We start from the raw sequence: 18258 nt of genomic DNA on the forward strand, positions 1-18258 counted from the left end.
GGTATCCTGTGGGGACTGGGGATGCAAATAGATGATTTTTCAAACATTTTGATGCATCTAAATTAAAATTGGAGAAGAAGCAAAGAATTTAAAAGGAAAACCTCAAAACCTAAAAATAAAAATGATAAACCCCTTCTTTCAAGTAGTTGCTGGGTTATTAAAATGTATATGCTAAGGATATTTGAGGGTAAAAAAATATATAATATATGTAATATTGGACTATTTATTGGATTCGGACAATATTTAAAAATTATAAGACATTGATAGATGAATATTAATTACAAAAATGTTGAAATTACCATGGCCCAAGATCTTCCACACCCATTATTATAGCCCTATTATCATATTATAGTAGTAAGTACACAGAGACAATAACTCACAACTATTATATACTCTGTACTCGTTCGAATTTCAATGTTGACAGGTACGTCATACAAATGTTCAAAAAAATCATCTGCCTAACAAAATACAGTAAAAAAGGTTAGTTCACATTTGAAAAAATAAGTGTGTATCGCCACAGGACACCCCCCTAAACGGTATGAAAAATCTAAACAATTCAAAAAATCAGAATTTGAATAAATTCATTATTAAAGCATAAAAGGGGGTGAGCGTGGCTGGTGAATTATCCTGTATATATATATATATTATAAAATAATATAAAGTAGACGCGTGCGACTGCTGTTTTTTAGTCGGTCGTTTTAATAATAATAATAATAATAATAATAAAAATACACGAAATTCGGTAGAAACTCTTGGACAAATCGTCTCCGCGTAACTAATGTATTTTTAAAAAATTTGTTTTTTTTTCTTGTTTTTTAACAGTGTATACTTACACATCGTGGACGGAAATCGGTGCAGGTCTCCGGGCAATGTCTCCGGCGGCGGCAGTGTCTGGTATAAGTATAATAATTCCGGTACGGTGACAACGAAATAATAATAATAATAATAATAATAATAATAATAATAATAATAATATGACGATGGACGACGTCGTGGGAGGCAGCACTGGTGCCGCGGTCCAAAGTCTCGTCGCCGCCGCCGCTTCGGGTAGTTTTCGCTCACGCTTCGCGCACACACGTTCGGTCGTTCGGTCTCCGGTGCATCGGCTTCCGGCGATATCGCGTGCTATAAATTGACGTCGTTCGTCCGTGTCACGCGTGGTCTGCCCGACAACGGAGACAGGACAAATTAAGTGCGTTTCTTTTGGACGACTACCGTCCGAAAATTGGTAAGTCGATGGTTGATTCGTGTTTTGGGATTTTAAATTCAATATGATATTATAATGATAGTGATTGGTTTTACCAGCGCGTAATACGTGCGTATCTGGTATGTATTTTTTAAACAGTCGTCGTTGTAGGTACATATTGTTATCATATATAAGTACTTACTGTTTTTGTCAATTTTTTTTTTTTTATAATATAGTAAGATGTTTATTGGAAAATTCCAATAGGGTGGTTTAGAGATAAGTTGAAAACTATCGACAAATTGTTGAACTATGTAGAAACTTTAATATACTAATATTATTACCTATCTATATTTTAAACTCAGTCAATTTTAGCCGTTGTTGTAATTCAAACTTTAATTTCGAACACGATTTTCAGTCATAGTTAGGATAAGCTCATTTGTATATTATTTTATTTTAATAAAATAATTCTAGTCTCAAAAATCTTTTTTTTTGTTGATCAACGTTTATAGCCCAATTTCTGCAATATTATTGAAGATAACTTTTTGATTTCAATTGATAAACTTCAGTATATTTGATGTTTATACCAATGTTCTAATTTTTAAATAAATATTCCTAAAAATAGTTAATGTTGCTATGTTTTTGTACAACATTGTACACTAGTTTAAAATGTCTTTTTTTTTTACAGTAGTTTTATACCTACTTAAGGTACCTAACTCAAAAATCTTGACTAACAATAAACAATGCTTTTAGACTTAACTTTATTGGGATGCTGGATGTTTAGGATTTAAATTGAAACGTATGATTTCTTTTTGGAGATTTTAAATCAATTTATGTTTTGAAAATAAACGTTTTTTTGTAAAATAGGAATAAAATTCGTTTTTGAATGCAATGATTCATTAATGCTATCAAATTTAAAGTAATAATTTAATATTGGTTTAAAATTGGTCCGAAGTGAGCAAAGGAAGATAAATGTCCAATACCATGTATTTATATTCTGTAAATTGTATATAATATCCTGTCAGTATTTGAGTTTAAAAAATGTTTTTATGCAGGAACAAATTTACTTTTGAAATAATGACTTATAGGTATGTATATTCACTTGAAAAGTTTGCCTACGAGTAAAAATACATTTTTTTTAATTCAGTTTTTGCATTAAAGTGATTAACAATGTTGTACATAGATCAATGTAGGATTTAAGAAAATATACTTTCTTTATCGGAACATTTATATAATTTTGAATTACTATATTATATGTATTTTAGCCTAATAAGGGCAAGCGTTTAGAAAACGTATGTATGCACTCGACATTCACACAACTATCGATACATCACTGATATTAATGATTAAATATATACCGACGGTAATACTATATTATTCTTGTTAGCCGTGTGCCCGTATTGAGATAAAAAAATCTTCCAATTGGATTTGTTACGATTTAGATAAAATGAGACATTATTGTGATGTACGCGAATCAATTAACCCACACAAACATAAATATTTGTTTTGAATATTATTCTATATTAAGTGTTTTATTTGCGGGGTGTCAAGTGCGTACGCGTGTGGTGGTCTCGGTCTGAAGTGTTTCGGAAACAGTTAAATAGTTTTTGTTTTTTTTTTTTTCTGTTCCTCTGGGAAAACACATGGCTACCCTCTCGACGCAGCGCGTAAGTCTAGCTGGTTGATGACTATAGATCTCGTGAAACAAACCCCTTTCGCTTTTGTTGTTGAACGAATTTCAGAAGTTTGCAGATGATAAGTTATACATTTAATCTAACGTTTCTACGCCATATCGCGTGAGTGCGTGACTTCGACGGATTTCTTATTACAAGCACATTATATACAATTTTATATTTCAGAGTAAAAAAAAATGTGCTTTATTTCGATCCTAATTATTATTTTATTTCACGTGGTCCCCGACGACAGTTCGGTTGGCCGACTCATCGACGTATTTATCTATATATTATGGTGTATATTACTATAGTAATATGTTGGTTTAGGTTAGATGCAATTAGAGGATTCGGTGAAGTGCAATCGTAAAGAATTATGTTTCCGAATGTCTTCTGTATTACGTACACAAATCAACATAATAAATGTTTCGTAAAATACATCTGAAACGAGTTACATGTTTTTTTCCTTTTCATATCTATATATACATTATACACGACTTGCGAGGTGGGGTTCACCATTTACGGGTTAAAAGCAAAATTCGTTTGTTAGTTCTTTGTTGTTGTTTTTTGTAAATCTAGCTGGTATTTATTTTGCTTTTCTCTCCTCTGCCCTTGCTTAAAGCTTTTAGAGTTTGTTTATAGCGGATTTACTCTAAACAAATTATGCGTACGCACATTCAGGTTTCTCTCTTGTTATTTGGATATCATTTTTTTTAAGGTGGTAGTATTTCAAGAAACGCTTCACTAAAATAAAAAACGTAAATTTTTTTCTCTTCTACAACAGTAACACAATTCTATACGTGAATTAAAAAATTAAAGAAAACATTTTTCTGTTACAAACTTTTATATAAGTGTGTAATACATTGAATCTCACGAGTTATCTAATGTTCCAACAATAAAAATGAAATATTAACTATTGTAAAACATTGCTATTTAGAATAAATTATAGTCACGAATAAAATAATGCAAATATATTCAATGGTTTTTATACTATTTTGTCGCATTCATATGAGCAAGAGACAGAATTTACAATTTCTCACTAATAATATTTCAGGTTTTTGTTTAACAAAAATATAGTGCAACTGCTAAGGAATGTTTATCAGTATCAGTAAACAATTTCAATCTAAATGAATAATAAACAATAACACAGCATTGAATCATAATAATATTATAATATACTTTCATTGTATTAGATTTATATTATTTCTTGACGTTTTTTTTTTTTAATTACGACAAAATAAAAACTGTAGTACATTGGATTTTGAACTCACAGTTCCTATCTAACTTATAAGTTATATTGACATTGTTAATTATTTAGAACTAAATTCGTATAGGTATCTAAATAATTTTCAATACGCAAAATATGTATTCAGTTTAATGGAATTATTATAGCGGGGTTATATAAACTTACAATTCAAAGCTTAAACTCTAATGTATAATAACATCATGAATTTAATTATAAAAAGGTTGATACTTAGTTTAAAAGTTTAAGTATTCAAATAACTTCATATCCAAGTGGATTTTGGAAAATGGAAATATAAATTATTATTTACCATAGGCAATATCAAACTTATTTATTATTTATATACATAACTATATGGCATGGTTTATAAACCTCAATGTCTCTGAAACGAAAAATACGCCTGATCGTATAATTATTTCTCAATAAGACTAGAGTTTGAATTTAATTACTTTTTTATAGTAATAAAAAGTTTTAGAAAAATTGTATAATTTCCAAGTTTATACTGGATTAATTTTTATTTGTTTTGTGTGAAAATCAAGATTTTAATTTGACATTTTTTGTTGACCTGATAATTAATCTACAAGACTAGAAGACGTATAAGGTATCTACATGCATTTTGCCTAGTCCAGATTTATATAACATAAAGATAACTGATAACTGATAAGCTAATAATTTTAATATGAAAGGTATATTTCGGTATGTCAGTGATTGGTTACTTTACTGGAGATAAATGTACACGTAAGTGCAACTATACAATTTGTAGAATTATTTGTTTATGAAATGTTGTAAATATGTTTTTTATAATTTTAAAATATTCTACATAGTTAATAATAATTAAAAAAAAAAAACATTTTATGTTTATAAGAATCTAAATAAACGGAAAGCAATAGGACAGAAAAACAAAATCAATAATAATGGTGTATCTTTTAGATTCTGAGCGGAGTGAGCTGGAAGCTAATGGTTTTACAATGGTGTTTTTTTAAAATTTTTTTTTTGTTTATATCCTGTATACAAAATTTTTACCAGAAGGAGTGCTTCGATTTCAACATATAGTACCATATATATCTTTTAGAAAATTAGATAAATATGGTCCTTTAGAGAGGTCATTTTTCGATTTTATTCATAGTTATTTAGTGCTACCGAAAAATTACAAAAAACCGCTAAAAATGGGATTTTAATTTCTAATGCTTGATTTATCATCATAGAAATGAATAAAAAATTATAATATTATAATATTAATTCAACTTACGTGATATAATAAATAATAACAATATAAAATATCCAGACTGACAAACCGTCTCCGCTCAGAATCGTTTTTCTTATACAATGATATTATACCATTGAATTATTTGAATTCAAGTTTAATACAATCCATTATACAATGACCCATTTGTAACCTACTGTACAGCAAAGCGACATCCACTTACCCGCTTTTTTAAAAATTAAGTTACGATATATAGGTAAGCTGTAATCTAAGTGATGCCACATTATTGTTAAATCTACTTAAAAAAATGTTTTCTTACAACTGAGAGGGTTTTTTTTAAATTATCAAGAATTCTGACCTGTTAAATATGAAATTATAAGCAAATCTATTTTTGCATTGTCGTGTAAATATTTTTTTCATACGTCTTTGATTTTTTCTCATCCGATTGTTTCATAAGCACTGATGAAACTGTTTACTCATTATATTATTATTTAAATATTAAAATATACTTAGGGTTTCTATATTTGTGTCCTTCCTTGATATCTGTTCTCACGTTGATTGTAATATGAATCGTTATGCGTACTTGGTTTTATCCAACGACACTTCAGGAGCCTTTATGCTCAAAATGCCTTGTTGCTTTGTGTAACACGTTGTTTCGTTCTTATTATTGGACAGTGGGACATTTGGTCTCCCTACTCAGCTGCGATTAATATTTACAGGATAAATGATAAATCGTATCTAGAATATATTCTTCAAACCAACTTTTCAAAAAAGGCATGTACCTTTAACAATATAATAATTCGAGACACCGATGCTTCTCATTAGTACGTTGACAATGATTACCCATATTTTCATAAGTTTATATTTATTTTAATTTAAAATTTTTTTGGTATCTACCTAAATGATTGTTGATATAATTAAAATCCGTTCAGAATTTAAAATTGTAAACAATCGAATAAATAAAATACATCAAAGCGTTTAATGTTAAATAAGTACACTTAGAATTCAGGGGTATACATACCTAATAATTTTATTAGCAGAATACTTGTATTCAATTTTTGGATGTTTGAATTGATCAAATCATTAAATTCCATCATTAATTTTAATCTTTAGTTGTATGGTATAAACCTATATATATATATATTTATATCTAAATAAGTTCTTCAAATCACTTACTACTGTCTATATACCACGAAATGGTCCAATTGAGGTACTTTTCAAAACTCGAGGGCTTAATATTATCTGCTTAAATTTATTTTAATAAAAATTACAACTCCCATTAACTGTTTATACAATATACATGTAAACAGTTTAGAATCATTTTATGGTAAGTGAATACAATTTCTCGTCGGTAAGAAGAATCATGTAATAATGATGTTATTTATTTTTTATATAGATTTTCTATAAATAGTTTAAAAACAAATAATTTTTATACTGTACTGTATAAAACTGAAAAGACATATTTTAAAGATTAATAACATTAGACTATGTAAAGAAACATTAAAATATAATTCTAGAAAGCCTTTATGTTGGCTACGTTAGTAGTACAATAGACGTTTGTTTGATTGTTTTCTATGGTTAACTCGGAGATCCGCCTAGTACTTTATTTAATTAATTAACTAATAAATGTATTTTATTTTATGACGCTTTCGATTTAATCATCAGGCGCAAGGTTAATTGTATGATAATATTTCATCGGATATTTACAATTTTGTTCATTCAGTAAGTGTTTTAGTAGTTGGATAGCTTGTAGTTGACATAATAAGATCTAAATGAAGTTATTGTTTATTATTACGTTCTTTTGTGATATATGACTATATGAGTATATTTTGTTTGCAAGAAGGGTTCACCACTTGAGAAGTGTCGTAGTGAGTGTCATAGTGAGAAAAAGTACAACTTGAGCACTGAAAGTATATTCTTAAAATAATTATTTACGAATATAATAACTTATATATTGAAGTATCTGTATAAGTATAGTTATTAGATATTATATACAGAAAACAATATGATACTATAGATATAAAGTAATATTTGTTTTTGAAGAGCTTGGTGCGCTATACTTTCTAAATTTGTACTTCCTTGTAGGTACCTATACACTTTTCTTGTCTACAAACATAATCATTTTATTATGTTATTGTACATATACGTATCTAAAACTATTTAAAAATAAATTGTTTTTATGTAAGATGATATTGTTATGGATCATAATATAAATTTCCAGGTATCAAATATGATTCCCGAGTTAATAATATGGATTATTAATGCACTAAACAGTATTTCTAATTAATCACTAAATTAAAGGTTAAGATCTAAGTTTGACTTTACATTTACATGATAGGTATACCCGTGGTAGTTAATTTATATTTGAGCATGATAATTTATTTTATTTTATTGGTAATACCAATACAATTTAGACTGAATAATTCAAACAAATTTATGTTTACTATTTTAATATTAATTTTTGATTTATTGAATTTTTTGGTTAAATTATAGTCAATTCATAGATTCTTAGGTTGAAAAACTGAGCTTATTATAGGCTTAAAAATCATTTTTGATATTTGGAATTTGGATAAATAAAGACGAAAGGTGAAGGCACGGCAATAAGTGAAATCCTTTAATGCTGGTATCAGAATTTGATAGCCGACTATTAGTTTTATTTTTCTTGCAGCAGTCATAAGTCTGTCTGAAACGGATTAAAACAGTTCTTACTTGACGGTTCTGTCTTATCCGTTGCTAACTAAAATCCTTTTTATCTTGCTACACTCAAGAAGTACAAAAATTAATAACAATAACTCTTGTTCATTCATTTTCTCAGAAATCGAAAGTAATATTAATACCTAACTCAAATTTATTATTACTTTTGGCCAAAGTTTCACTTGGTTTTGTAAATTAAAATTTAATTACACAGTTATTTTAATCGTATGAAAATATTGTTTATAGTTGGTGATGTTGCTTTGAATATATTGTTTACTAAAATTGTACTCAACTTATTATTTGGCTTATAAGTATCAAATTAAAGTTTTTCTTATTAAAAAAAAAAACAAAGATTTTTTATTATATACTTATTTAGGATTTAATACTATTGAAACTAAATACATATGTGCTTCAATAAATAAAATATACATAATAATAATCTTGTAAGAACTTCATAATTAGTGAGATTATGTTATTTAAATGAATCACACGTAGCTTTCTGTAACTGACGTTGGTATTATTAAAAATTATAAAAAAAAAATTAAATTTTTTTTGTTTAAATAGTTCTTTGTATTCCAATATTCAATACTTATTGACTCTTGCATATTGTACAAAATTAATATTTTTCTTGGATCTTTTTTGCAGGCAGCAGTTGAACATTTATTTTTATAGTTAATTAATTTTTGCCACCAATTTGCCATTTGAAAAAAATCAGTAACGTTCTTTCTATATGGCTACTTTATACTTGTATAGGTAGGTACTATACAGTTTATTATTAAAGAAATTACATTGTTAGCTATAAATTATAATGTATATGTATCATGTACCTACCTAATGTTTTACTTTGTTTTAATGGATAGTCGATAAACATGAAAATTACATCAAGCGTTACATATTTACGCAGAATATAGCCAACAATTGTAAACTCTTAAACAAAAACCATTTTTTATTAAATATTTGATCATTGTCGTAATTCAAAGTAATTGTATAAAATATATATACGAGTACTTAGAAAAAATACTTTGTTGATACTTTGAAAAGTATAATATAAAAGGAGAAATTATAGAAATGAGTCCTCCAATTTCGACTCGTAGTCGTAAGCAATAAATATACACTACTAGTAAGTGATATTATCTCGAATGCGCTTGTAGTTAGTAGGCCCCATCTGGCCCAGATTATATCTAATATCTATTATATTATAATATAAACTTACGCAATTATGTTTATATTTCATTTTGTACGCGAATCTATATGGTAGTTAAAATGTTAAATAATATATATATTATTTAAAAATAATATCACTCGATATATATTTTTGGCATCGCAACGATCAGGTTATTGGCCAAATATATATTTTTATCCATCTATATAATTCGTTGTAAACAGCATTAAATAGGAATGTATTGAACGAGTTTATTTTGGTGGTAAATAGCCTAAATGGCTTGTGAAGCGCAAACAAAATCATAATTAGTGTCAAATTGTAATGGTTAGTATAATTAATTATAATACAAACTGATTGAACTTTTGTACTCAGAATTTGCTTTATATTTTTCAAATTAAAAATGAAATAAAAGAGGATTAGCTTAGCGAGCATTGGTTTGTACAATGAATACCCAATCAAAGTTTATTCGTAAAATGGAAAATAAAATAAATATTTTAACACCCTCTATCAAAAATAAAAATTATTTTCTACTTCTCTTTCCATTGAATAATATTTAGTTTAATGCCCATAATGAATGTGTAGGGGAGTAAAAGCATTTATGTTTGCCCATTGGACCATGTCGTATTTTTATTTTTCCAATTAAAACAATACTAATTAGCTTTAGTTTCCTTTTGGGTCACCAAATGAAGCCCTACTGCCATCCTTTAATTTTGCGGTGTTTACAACTCATTCTCTGGGGGTATATACTGTCTTAACCTGTTTATTATTTTTGAAAATATTCATCAAATCCTTTTAAATCCACTTCGATCATAAGTTAAGTTTTAAGTATAGGGTAGCTGTAACAATAACAACCAATTTTAATCACGTTTTTAGCCGAGTTAGAAAACCACGGATCCTTTAATAATAACGATATTTTTCTATCGAGGCAAAGCTTCTTAAGATACTAAAATATGTGTTACAGTGCATTCATTGAAAAATATTAAATTTATTGGATTTTAAAAGTGACCTGTTATTTTTAACTTGTTATTGGAATGCTATATTTTATTCACTTATCCATGAAAAGACGGACCTAGTTTAAAGTTAAGTTAATATTATGAATAAATAATAATTAATAATATACTATTCTATGTACTAATATACTAATATATGTTCGTCTACAAATAAAATCCAGAAAAAGGGGCAATAACGAATACAATGGCACTTGTGTAATGCTCAACTAATAAATTCTAGTAACTCAAATTTAGTAAGTATGGGAGTTAAAAAAAAATTTAATTCTAAACTAATGCGTGACTTAATAATATTATAATAGGTACAAGATCCACGATGTCCCCCATATAGGCTCATATAGAATTATGGATCATATTGATAATACAGAGAAATTCAAAAACACGTTGGTCCATCCTATGGATTACATTTTAGATTCTGAGTGAAACGATGAATGTATTGATTTTACAATGATGTGTGTTTTTTAAAATTTTTTTTTGTGTCTGTGTACACGATAAGTAGTCGAAAAAATTGGATTTTCAACTTCAGTATCTTGTTTGATAGGAAAATGAATATCGTTGGTGCAATGAGGAGGTTAAAATTTAAAATTAGTTTATCCAATAGTTTTCAAAAGCGCCGGGAAAAATAACATAAAGATTAAGAAAAAAACGGGAATTTCTACGCAAAATTGGTTTTCCACAAAATCGATTTTGGTGTAACTATAAAACAAATGAACACATGAAATTTTCACTGTTCATTTATATTAGCATTTTCTATACACGATAAAATTTTCAAAATATTATGATTTGTTTTAAACTAATTAGGAACATTTTCTGTTTCCAATTTTATTAGTCTTTTTTTCTATGGATGTCAATAAAACTTTATTTTTTGGGTAAAAAAGTTTGAACATTTACTACAAGGCTCCTACTATATTGTTACAATGACTTTTGAAAAATATTAAAAATCCTTAGTCACAGTTTTTTTTTATAAGCATTTTAAGTTCAAAAATTGACAAAATATGGAAAAATCACGAAAATCACCAGCTTATTTTGAGTTCAGAATTCATAAAAATTTTTCTTTTTAAATCTAAGCTTTTAAAATGTAATACAAGATTCCTTATAAGATTATCTACCTTTATCAAAAAAAAATGTCTATAAGAATGTCAAATTTAATTTTTACGAGCGTTTGAAGTTCATATTTTCACAATGTTGGATATTCACTCGATTTCTCATGTAGCGGTATTGTTATTTTATTGTTATTCAAAAACGAATAACTGTAGTTATATGAAAATTTTACTGAATGTTTATATTCTCATTTGTTTTACGCCATAACACTTTGAAAATATTTTGACTTTTTTTGAGCTGCTTATAGACATTGTCAGTTTTTAATTTTTTTTGTTTTTTTTTCCTATAAATATCAATAACATTTTATTTGTTGGATAAAAAAGCGCGAAAATTTAATATAAGGCTCCTGATATATTTTTACAATAGCAGTTGAAAAATATTAAAAATACAAAGGCACAATTTTTTTTTTATAATCATTTAAAGTTCGTATTTTGACAACATTTCTCAAATTTAAAATTTAATAATTATTTTGTAGTTAAAAATGTATAAGATGTTCAAACTTTATAGCTGAGGATTGAAAATTTAAAACAAGGATCCACGTAAATAGGTTATATATAAATTACTTTATTCACAATAATATCATCAAATATATTAGTAATACCATAGGCTGACTGACAGTTTTCGCTGAGAATCGTTTTTCTTATACAATGATATTATATCATTGAATTCAAATTTAACACCATCCATTACAGTGGCCCACTTGTAACCTGCTGTACAGCAGCGTGACATCCACTTACCTACCTTTTTTATTATAATAACCATATATTATAACTTCTTTAAAATGTTTGTTCAATTTTTATGTTACCTATAGTTTTGTTAACATTACTCAATAGACAATGGTCGTTATCTGAAACAATGTTACCATCTATATTTCAATACATCTATGTTTCTAAGCTATTAAAAAATGTTATTAATTATTTGTTATTGTTATTCATATTATTCATGTTCTCACCATTTATGTTTTGAATATGGTTTTGTCTTTTGTTTTAAATGTACTGATTATATACTACCAAACCTAATCTAACAATTCCTACGGTATAGAACTGTTCTTGTTCTTCTAACCATAGTGTTTTGACTTTTCAGTTTACTGTAGGCGGTGTTACGAGACGTCGCTTCGTGTTAAAGTACTATTTAAAAAAAATAAAAAAATATACAAATCAACATTTTTCTTACAATTATTTACATTTATGAACAATTTTAGAATTAATAATAATAAATTTTATATTCTAATAAAAAATCAATAATTACATTTTACTTACTTAAAGAAAATTACAATAAATGTATTGATAATATGATTATGAATTATAATGCACAAAGCTTGAAATTCTCATAAAATATAATATTGAAAAACAATTCTTGAAATAAATATATATATTTGTTATAAAATATGCTTAAGTGAAGCCTACAAAGTATTAAAAATGTATTACATATTTACATATCTATTGCAAAATGTTTTTCTTCCTGTCAACAGTTGAACCCGGCTCCCCTTTACCGGATTATCCGAAATAATTACCTTATAACAAGATCTCTATATAATATTTTCAAACTTTATCTATACTAAAGGGATATTATGTAAAAAAATAAATAAATATTAATACTTACTTAGTAATAACCAATCGGCGGCAATCGGTATAATAATTATTGAATAAACCTATAATACACGTCATATTTTATAAAAAAATCATAATTTACTTTTATTTAATTACGTCTAAATCGTTTCTTCCTTATATTTGGCTTATTATAAAAATGAGTTCATTGATTTTGGTTGAAATTAATCTAACTATATAAATGTGAAATGAAAATCTCTCTACAGGCTAAACTCTGGAACTATTTATCAGATCTTCTTGGTTTTTTTTTAAGCGAAAGAGTATATATCACGGAGAAGGTTCTTATGAAAGAACATTTTAGAAAAATTCACCGGAAAAGTAGGAACTCTGGATGTCAAAAATACAACAGTGGTGACATCTGTCCAGAAAAAAATAAACTAAATAATAAAATAAAAATTTAGTTTATTGTTGCAGATTAAAATAATAATAGTGTATTATATATTGGTTGTTATTGGTTAATCGGGCATGTCTGTTGATTTTCACTATTATTTTTTGTCAATATACATATATATATATATATATATATACATGAATGTTTGTGTGTATTTTAGACCTCTGGGAAGAAGATAGGTTAATTTTAAAAGGGTTAAATTTGGTTTTTTTTATTCATCGGATTTTAGTACGGTTATAGGTTAGGTTAGGATTTTGTATTAATTGATTATATTAATCCACCGTAAGTGGAATCAAGTAAAAACGACAAACTTGGTATAACTTTGATACTGTAGAGTTAAATCATACACTTACGTACAAACAGCACTGGGTCCGCGATCTACCGCAGGTAGATTGCCTACCTGATAATATACTGCTATGAATCAGAATTTTTATTCCAGGCAACAGAAAAGTTAAGATAAATTTTGAACACCATACACCGAATATTAAATAACGAACTGAACAAAGTTTGAATCATATAGAGTTGGTACATTTAACGGGCAACAAAGTGCACGGGATCAGCTAGTATATTATTTATATTATATCTTTCAAAATAATGTAATTTGCCTGTTACGTGTTTTTCAAAATAGGTATTTAAATAGTTTTTATTTTTTATGAACGTTAGATACTGATAAACTACATCATACAATTATACATTAATTCTAGAATATTGTTCATGTACTATGTTAGTTTTTAAATCCAATTTTAAATTAATTAAAATCATTGTTTTAGGTTTTGGAGATAATTTATTTGAAAATTGAATTACATCTATAGATTTGTGTTTCATATTCCATAATATAGGTAATTATATATAGGGATAAAATATTATGACATATATATTATTTTAAGTGTGAGGAGACGAGGAGTGTTAAAAAATTCCCGAGTTTGATCGAATACTTTACCCATGATCCGTAGGGTTTCAAAGATACGAATATATTATTATAGTTTTTCTAATACACGTGAAATTGACTTGTGGTCTAATAAAATCATGTAATTTATCGGATGACGGAATTTTGAGCTCTTTCTTGAGTGGTGATTATTTATCATATATTTTTAAACTGTAAATTGCATGTTCTGATATTTATTTAAAATTTGATGTTCAATATTCAAACAAGAAATTAGTTTAAAACTATTATATATTTTATCAGGGAGATCGTAGATACTAGAAACTATTTGTACCCTGTATACAAACCGAGTGATACGGCTGCTGGGGTGTAAATCTACTAGGAAAACGAGTGAAATGCTGTGATAAATATGAACGTGTAAGCTTTACTGGATACTTTACTGGTAGGTATGGTTTAAAATCTGATGTTTGACATCTGGGTAACGTCTAAATACAGACATTTGTATTTAAAAAAAGAAAAATACGAGGTCTGAGAAAAAAGTTTGGATTTAGTTTAAATAATAGAACTTTTACGTATTGATCAGGAGTACAAAATATTTTGTAAACTTTTAGTAATCAATTTGTCGACATCAAAAGCTGAAGTGTGTATAAAAAATACTTTTACGTTTGTATGATTTTGTGTTCATTTTTGGTCATTGTAAAAATATATATTTAAAGTGCGGATGACAATCTGATCATGTTATGATATTACATTCCTTACATCAAGCAACATCTAAGGAAAAAAATATTCCCTTTCCTTAATTCAAGACTTTTTGATATGCCGAATTCATATTTATTTTAGTTTGTTTTGAATCATAGAACTAAAAATAAAGTCGGGAGCATCGATAATCGATTTATGACAGCTATTTTCTGTGTCCAATATGAATTTACGATTTGGTCATGGTTCAGTCACTTTTCGAGTGCCGTCAAAAAAGAATAAAGTATAGGGAAATGAAACTTTCAAAATTAAACCCACATCCAAGAATACAAACGACTGTTTGGACTGACCATTTCCTTCGGAGAAAACAATACGGCACTATTGTGTAAGGATTTAATTCAATTTTCTCGTATAGTACATCCGCCCATGTATATTAGCAACGTCTTTCTTTTATCCGTTTTATAGAAGCGATCAATAACAGTTGCGTGTTTAGAGATTTAGGGAGTAAGACTATTGTAAATCGGTGAAGTTTATTCCAGAAAAACCCAAATGATATAGATAAAATAACATCAATGTTAAAACAAAACAGCATATTCCACATATTATGTAAAAAAGTCTCCGTTGATTGTAATATACACACGTATCTGATTAATTGTTTTTATGACATAATATAAATACACACAAAGTGTGAACGATACTTGTAAAAACATTAATGACTATTACTTATTACTTATTAGTTTGCTTGTATAATAATAATAATAGTTCGTATATTAATTATTGTATAGATAGTTAGAAAGCGTTACATCAAAATCTTTAGGGTTAAGATTTCCACTATGAGTTCTAAGTTGCACATATTTATTATTAAGAAGGTAAGTAAAAACTGGCAGAGAGCCAGGATTTATTTAGGGAGGTGTTTTAATTTTATATTTAAATATACCTAACATGTGGAGGGCTTTACACACCCTCCATTATAGCCATCAATCTTCATATTCATAATATCAAATATTAAAAAGAAGTTAGGACCATATGACGACATATTATACAGAAATCTGAATCATATAGTAGGTATATATTATATTTTTTGCATGTATACGGCCGAGGGAGGTGTTCCAACAATCAAAACACCCTAATGCGTACGCTACAGAGTAGACAAACTCTGGTAAAAGCAAAAACTAAGAATATTGCTTACATTTTATTTAAATTTTTTTACGATGAAATTCAAAAGAAAATGGATTTAGATTAACAAAAATACATTAATTTTGAGTTCAACTTCGTTTATTTTAGTGATATTATTTGCGTTTTTTTTGTGTTTTTTTTCGTCTGAGTTTTAATTTATTTAAATAAAAAGCTATACTATATTATATTATGATATATTTCAATTGTTGTTTTTTTTCCTATGCTTACATTATGTAAGTACCTACATTTAAATGATTGTCAGTTAGAATTATTAAAAAATATGTTGTAACGATTGTTTTTCAAATGTTGCGTGAAAGAGTAAAGTGCATTTAATGCATTTTTTTTCCATTTTAGGGTTTGTAAAAACGGTACCTACTCATTTACTAACTATTGTAAATAGTTTGTTTTATGTATATTGTGTCATTGTTAATAACCTTGCAAGTGCCACAACGTGGGAACTATAATTTGATAATATATTTTTGAAGGACAGTGTAAAAACTATTAACCTTCCTATGTTTCTTAATTTAATTTGTACGCTTTAAAATGAAGTTAGGTTTATATTGAACGTTCGTTGGAAACAAATAATATTCGATACCTAACTAGGTATACATTTAACTTAATCACAATGAAAATACTATTTCATATCTATGTAAACTGTAAATAATTACTTGAGATGTATTATTTAATATTTAGTAAAGTCAATTGATTACGTAGTATATTATTTATTTATTTTATAGTTAAATACTTTTTATAACCGAGGATTGTAGTATAGTAGTATAGTCTACCTTGTATTTGGCAACTCAAAATAAAGCTAGTTAATAATGTTTAGTGTAGATATCGAAAGAATAAAGCATTATAAATTGTACAGAGAAAGCTGTTACCTATTGTTATTATTATTATGATTTTTTTCGATAATTAAGTTTTGAGGTAGAAAATAAACTTAGGTCGAATGAAAATTGGACACGGCTTACACAGGAAGTCTTACGATACTTACATGCCGTATTGTATAGTTTTTAGTACGAGATACTTTAATCTATATTACGATTTACGTTTTAGTGATTTTCTGTGTTAATATATCAATCTTATTCTCTAGTAGAAAAAAAATGTGTTAAATATTTCAAATAACATTTTTATGACATATGACGTTATTTGTATGCATGAAATATTTAGATCAATGCAGTTTCATTCTACCATAACAATATGTTAGCTTTAAATATTGTCAAGGGACGTAAAAAGCAATATTTTACCTTTACTACCCTTTTTAATGTCAATATAATAGTAGGTTGTATGAGACCTTGTTGGTTTTCAAACCAATAGCTGCCTGAGCTCAGCAATTTAATTACCACTTTAAAGCACAACATAATTAATTCATGAAAAGCGAGTTCAACGTGTAATCACTAGTCCACTTGTTTGAATTTTATTCATTAGTTGAAAACGTTTAATAAATTCGATACTTCTGAAACCGAATGATTCATTAAACGGATCTGAGAGGCAGTATCATTCATTATAATTTAAGAGAAATTAAATTTATTTAAAAATTATAAATGACTCATGTTCTGTAAAATAGACACGCGTTATTGAAACGATAGTGTAATTAATATTCTCTAATCACTAACCATACAAATATTATATGTTGTACTAATAAAATAACTTGCATTTATTAATTTTTCGCTTCGAATCATATGTAAACTACAAGGTCTACCATCTTGTCTGCCTGATTTTAATAATGTTATTTTGGTGCTTGAAGCCGAAGGTAGACATATTCGAAGGGGTTTAATGACTATAGTCAAGTTATAACCGAGTTTATAAATAATGCAATGACATCGACGTATTCGCCACGAGCGCCCACATGTTAGAATGTTTCTTGTTCAAACGTGGTCGTAAAAAGCAGGGTGATTGAAAACTAGTTGTGGAACTTAAACGCTATGTAAAAATATAAATGTGGATGGAAAAAGATCAATGTTGAGCGAATGCCGCACCGACATTTACTGTCTCTTTATCTGTCATGATATGAATGAAGCCGGAAACATAACGAACATAATTTATTATACGTTCACGCGTGCATGGACAAAAATCTGAAAAATCATTAGCAAACGGTTTTCATAGAACTAAAAAAACAAATTGTACGCAAATTAAACGTTGTCGAGGGTATATCATAGCTTTTTTCAAAATATTTTTTTTATCATACAGTACCGTACGTATATTGGCCCAGGAACGAGTATTTATTGCCCCCGCTAACAT

The 18258-nt window shown here is 27.4% G+C and overlaps 1 protein-coding gene across 2 annotated transcripts in view; it reads left to right on the forward strand.

The window, feature by feature from the left end:
* The first annotated feature begins 1069 nt into the window (after nt 1-1069).
* LOC132939151 (protein artichoke) overlaps nt 1070-18258 on the forward strand; it is a 241829-nt gene continuing 224640 nt past the window's right edge. For both annotated transcript variants that reach the window (XM_061006176.1, XM_061006177.1), the window contains exon 1: nt 1070-1228. The gene's annotated coding sequence lies outside the window, so the exon portion shown is untranslated. The remainder of the gene's footprint in view (nt 1229-18258) is intronic.

This window comes from Metopolophium dirhodum, chromosome 2, assembly GCF_019925205.1.
Source record: "Metopolophium dirhodum isolate CAU chromosome 2, ASM1992520v1, whole genome shotgun sequence".
Taxonomy (NCBI): domain Eukaryota; kingdom Metazoa; phylum Arthropoda; class Insecta; order Hemiptera; family Aphididae; genus Metopolophium; species Metopolophium dirhodum.